At 46.8% G+C, this 5,875-nt stretch overlaps 1 pseudogene; it reads left to right on the forward strand.

The window, feature by feature from the left end:
* The first annotated feature begins 1,582 nt into the window (after positions 1 to 1,582).
* LOC136712970 (nuclear RNA export factor 1-like) lies at positions 1,583 to 5,122 on the forward strand (annotated as a pseudogene).
* The last annotated feature ends 753 nt before the right edge of the window (positions 5,123 to 5,875 follow it).

A 5,875-nucleotide genomic window follows, 5' to 3' on the forward strand; every position in this document is an offset into this window, starting at 1 on the left:
TTACAATGACTAATGCCGACCGCCAGAGGCACTACCGAGCCGAGAGTGAGTCTTTACAGAGACTTTGAATACTAACTTGCCTGTGGCGGGGGGGGGGGGGGGGGCACTCCAATAAATGAGCAAGAAAGACAGTAAAAGTATTTTGAAACACTTTAGCGCACTTGCTTACAAAAACAACTGTAACCATTGCTAGTCATGTGGTCACATTAGCAATACTTACTGATGCACATCTCATGCACATATGTACATATGCATATTGTATATGTACAATTACAATTTCTGTTGTAGTCTCCAAAAAAGAGACACTCCACATGACAATTAACCAATTTAAGCAGGTCCATCTTTTCTATAGCAGACATAACTGGGAACATCAATCATTCTAGTCAGAATATTACTATTAAGCCAAGTTTGATTTAGACCAACAAAGTCTAGGTTAGATTCAGTCAATAGATGTTGTACTAGATCAGCCTTTGATATTGCACTTCGGATGGTCAAATTTCCACCTAAAATACCTTTTGGTTTAGACATTGAGTCCCATATTACTTTAGCATTATTTACAGTCTGGAAAATTTGAAATGCTCTGTGTTTGATTACTGTTCAGTTAACAGATATAGAAATCCCATTTGTTGAATGTGACAGGTACAATGCTATTTGAGATCACCAGCGAGTGTCAGAGAGGTTGTGTGTGCACGTGTGAGACAGAATGAGATTGTGTGTGTGTGTGGGAGGCGGGATTTGGGGGGCAAGTTTTGCTTCAATTGAAATTTGTATTGATTTACACTATTGCACTTTGGTAATGTTTTTTTATACTGTAATTTGTCCTGGATATGGGTGTCTGCCAAGAAATTAATAATATTTAGCTGATGAAGGAACTTACGTACAATAGTATTATTTTTAATAATGAGGACAGTTAGAGTCTGTGTGACGCTGGTGGCTGTGAAACCTATTGAGGCCTGGGATATGAGGTACAATTGGTCCCAAGCATCACACATGGCAGGAATGATAGAGATACAGGGTTGCAGTGTAATTCCAAGGCTGCTGTAATGTATATGGCACATATTGAAGCACCTCTGTTTCACATTATTCTGATTCATTCTCTCTCCCCCTCCAGTGTACATGAATGGAGGCTGTCAGCAGCACCTTTTGGACACAGGAGGCCCTATGTGCAGGGCCAGGCTGAAGGAGGACAGCAGCAAAACCCTGAGGAGATTGTGAGTGACTCTGTAACCTGCTGTGGCTGTCTTTGAGCTCCACTGTGGGACGTGTGTGACCATCTCTCTCTCCTCTCAGTAGGCGGAATCACTGCAAGCGTGACCGGGGAGGCAGTGGCAGCGCAGGGGGGGGCAGCTGGTTCAAAATTACGGTGAGTATAGCAGAGCAGTGTAAGCTATTGTGTGGCTGTGTGAGTAACACTGTGTGTGGGTGACTGTGTGTGTGTGTTGCTGTGCGGTGACTGTGCTGCTCTCTCCGTCTCCAGATCCTCTGTAGGGAGAAGTACGACAAGAGCCTGTGCACCGTGCCCTTCATCCCAGTACAGGTGAGTCCTGCTCTCTCTGTGACCCAGGACAGCACAGCGAGTCACATGACTGAAACTGACGTCTGCACCATGTGACAGAGGAGGAGGCGGCTTTAAAGCGATGAATACAACTGTTCTCTGTGTGCAGGACTGTTTACTGACCTCTCTCCCTCCCTCCCTCCCTCTCTCCAGTATCACTGCAAGGATAATAGGGTGGTGTTCTATGTGGATGACGCCTCCACAGCCAACGCCCTGTGCAAAGTGTCCGGCAAAATCACTGCCACTGAGGGACACAAGGTGAGCAGAGCTGTCTCTCTTTCTGTCTCTCTGTCTCTCTGTCTGTCTCTCTGTCTCTAGGTCTCTGGGTTAATCAGCTCAGGGGTGTGACCGCTCTGTTGCTCCACCTCCCCACAGGTGTACATCGTCATGCAGCGCAGCCCCCCGCCCCCCAGGGTGCTGAACAGACTGAAGCCGCAGGACCTGGAGCAACTCAAGGTCAGACGAACAGATGGACGTACACTAAAGCATACGATGCACTATCACACTAGATGCATGACTGCTCCTGACACAGGCCATCAAACGGCCGCCAATGTGCCGGGGTCTGTGGACTCTGAGATCTGACTATCTCTGTCTCTGACTCTCTCTCTCTCTCTCTCTCTCTCTCTCTCTCTCTCTCCAGCAATGTATGAGTAAGCGTTTTGATGCCTCCCAGCACGCTCTGGACCTCAACAGCATTCGCACTGACACAGGTAAGCATGCTGTCACTGCCCACTCTCTCATTCTGACACTCTCACTCTCTCACACTGTTACTCTCACAGTCACCCTTCTAACCCGCCCCTGTCTCTCAGACCTGGTGTCTCGGAATATCGAGGTGATTCTGAACAGGACGTGCGGCATGCAGGACATCAATGACATCATCGAGGAGAAAATCCCTGAGGTAAGCCATAGCAACCAGCCTGCACTGGGGACACGGCGGTTCGTGGGGTGGAGTGGTTGTGTCCTCGAGAAGCAGGAGAGGAGAAGCAGTAATCCTCAGCTGACAAGGATGGGGTCTTATTAATCTTCCTTCCCTGCCCCCAGCTCCTCTCTCTGAACCTCAGCAACAACAGACTCTACAAACTGAATGAAGTCTCTGAGCTGGTGAGAAAAGCGCCCAACCTGAAGATCCTCAACCTATCTCACAACGAGGTAAGAGTCCCACCCCTACAGGGCAGTACTTCTGTGGGAAGGAATGTGAAAAGAGTGATTCAGCGCTTCCTGCAGGAGTGAGTGACTCAGTCATATAGTGTTTGTGTAGCTGTTTGTGTCGGTCTTTATATCAATGCTCTCTCTCTGTCTGCAATTAGAGTGGTAATGTGTCCATCTGTCTGGTTTTAGTGTGTCAATGTGTCTGTCTGCTATTGCAGTGTGTTAATGTGTGTCTGTCTGTCTGTCTGTCAGGTACTACAAAGTGTACGACTCGGGGGACAGACGGCCGCTTCTCGAGGCGTATCAGGACACGGCCACCTTCTCCCTACAGGTACCACGAGAGTGTGTGTGCGACTCTGTGTGTGTGTGTCTGTTAGTATGTGTGTGCGACTCTGTATGTGTGTGTCTGTCAGTATGTGTGTGTGCCTCTGTGTGTGTGTGTCTGTCAGTATGTGTGTGCAACTCTGTGTGTGTGTGTCTGTCAGTATGTGTGTGTGCCTCTGTGTGTGTGTGTCTGTCAGTATGTGTGTGCGACTCTGTGTGTGTGTGTCTGTCAGTATGTGTGTGTGTGTCTGTCAGTTCACTGTGGTCAGGGTGACAGTGCTGACCCCTCTCTCTCCTGCTCTCTTGTGTACAGGTGCAGTCTGGAAGGTTACAAGACAAGTTCCAACGTCAAAGAACTGAAAGACCCCAGTGAGTATTTACAAGTGCAAGCTGTATATAGTGGTGTGTGTGTATACAGTAAAATGGACACAGTCCAAATTCACAGGACAAATGTATTCAGTACAATAGACAGTTCATATGTCAGCATTCCACATAATATACACAGCATAATGGCATCTAGCAAGTAATGTACCATACAAGCTGCAAGCCATTGATAGTGCGAATGGTGGCTATTGGACAAATGGTGTGTGCAGTGAGGTGGACTCCTGTGCGCCCCTCTAACATGTCCCTCTTGCCCCTCCTGCTACAGCCTCATGGTTCCACCTGCAGAAGCAAACACGTCAGGGTGTGGTGGCCCTGCTGAACGAGCTGCCCAAGACGCAGCACGACCCCAGCTCCTTCGTGGTGGACGTCCACACCAGCACTGTGAGTGTTCACTAACCCATGTGTGTCTGCGTGTCTCTCTCTGTCTGTGTGTCTCTCTCGCTCTCTCTGGGTGTCACAGTGTGTGTGAGAGAGAGGGAGTTTTCAGTAATTGATGGATTGACTGACAGGTGTCTCTCTCTCTTCCAGAAAAAGATGGTGTGCTTCACTGTCAGTGGAGTGTTTAAAGAAGGTGAGTGGAGCTGGACAGTATAATGCTGAGCTAGACTACCGCAAATTGCACTAGACTGTACTATAGTGGACTATACTCTTTGAAGGAAGATGGGAGGACTCTACTATCCTGCAGTGTCTGGCACTGACTCTCTCTCTCTCTTTCTCTCTCTCTCTCTCCTCTCAGTGAACGAGAAGTCTGGAGACTCAGTGCGCATGTTCTCTCGCACGTTCATCACTGTTCCTGCAGCAGATTCTGGGTAAGAGCTCCACTCATCTCTCCATCTCTGCCTCTCATCCCTCCACCCTTCTCTCCAGGCTGTGTATAGTGAATGATGAGCTCTCGTTCTGTCTCTCCGTCTCTCAGGCTCTGTATTGTGAACGATGAGCTGTTTGTGCGGAATGCAAAGACGGAGATGATCAGATGGGCGTTCGCTACGTCAGCCCCCATGCCATCCAGCAGCTCCGTGTCCAAACTGACCGCTAAGCAGCAAAAGATGCTGTCCATCTTCTCCACGCGGTCCCGCATGAACCTAGAGTGGTCACAGAAGTACGTACTGCTGGACATTGACCACAGTGGGACAGGAACCACTGACACAGCGTACTGCGCCACATTGATATTTGCAATAGTGTGTGTTAACAGCAGTGTGTCGATTATATACAATAATGTGTGTGTTGTGTGTGCTGAGAGTTGTTAATAGTAGAGATTGTGTTGCAGGTGTCTACAGGACAATGCGTGGGATTTCAACAGAGCCTCACAGATCTTCACCCAGCTCAAGGTCAGTTTCTTTTACACTCTCTCTCTTTAACTCTCACTCTTCCTCTCATACTCTCTCTTGCTCACTATCTCTCTTTCTCTCTTCCTCTTCAGGCTCAAAGGAATTATTTAGTGTCGTAGTTGGTAAGGGAAGGTTTAAAACAGACAGACTGATCTGTCATTGCCACTGTAGTGGAACAGCCTGCTGCCCTCCACTGCCATTTTCACTTTGCCACTGTCCTTCTCTGCCCACCAGGACGGAAACATGTACCTCTCTGCGACAGTTCTGGCCCACAGATTTGTTATTCGTTTTGTGTACTGCTCCTGTGTCCTGTATTTTTTTTTTTCTGTGGGGACACTTCCAGAAAACATTAAAATAATAAAGGTACATTTTCCCCCCACAGTTGTGAAGTAGTTTCATGAATTCTCAGGACACCGATGGAGTAGTAACAAGTTTATTACAAGAACACAAATACGGGTTAAGTCAGAGCTCTCCTCTCACAAGAAGTGAAAATATCTAAGGATGGGAGTGTGAGAAGCCATTTTGTATCTTCAGATAGACAATATGTTACAGTTTTATCTATCAAGTGATTACATCACATTAAAATACAGTTGTACAAAATAGATTTACCACATGCATAATGAACACAGACCTGAGTTTGTTACTGTTGTTGAAGTGTTTGATGAGTTGATTGGTGCTGGTCAGCATTCTTCAGGCACCAGATTTTATCAAAGATATTGTTTTAAGTCCTCAACCAAATACCTGTGCCCCAAAACACAAACGTTTCTACTGTTTAACTGTTTTAGCTGATTGAATAACCTAGAAGGCAGTAGCTGTGTAGCCCCAGGAAAGGAATAAATACAAACTAATGATTGCTTTCTAGAGAAAACTGAATTTACAGCATGCATCCATTAATAGCAAACAATATAAAGACAATAATAAAAGTACATTTTCCCACTACTGTCCCTTCTTTTGGCCAAGTGCCCATTCTTGCCACCTCGGACACACGACTCATAGTGGGATCAGAGAAATTGTTTCAGGTCTGCTTCTGGCTTGTTGACCATAACAGAGGCTCTAACACCAGTTAGAAGTCTATCCTGTTTATGTAGAGACCTTTGAATGTAGAAACGGATTAGCAGTGAGAATTGGAAATCCA

This window comes from Amia ocellicauda, chromosome 2 (genome assembly GCF_036373705.1).
Source record: "Amia ocellicauda isolate fAmiCal2 chromosome 2, fAmiCal2.hap1, whole genome shotgun sequence".
NCBI classification, from domain to species: Eukaryota; Metazoa; Chordata; class Actinopteri; order Amiiformes; family Amiidae; genus Amia; species Amia ocellicauda.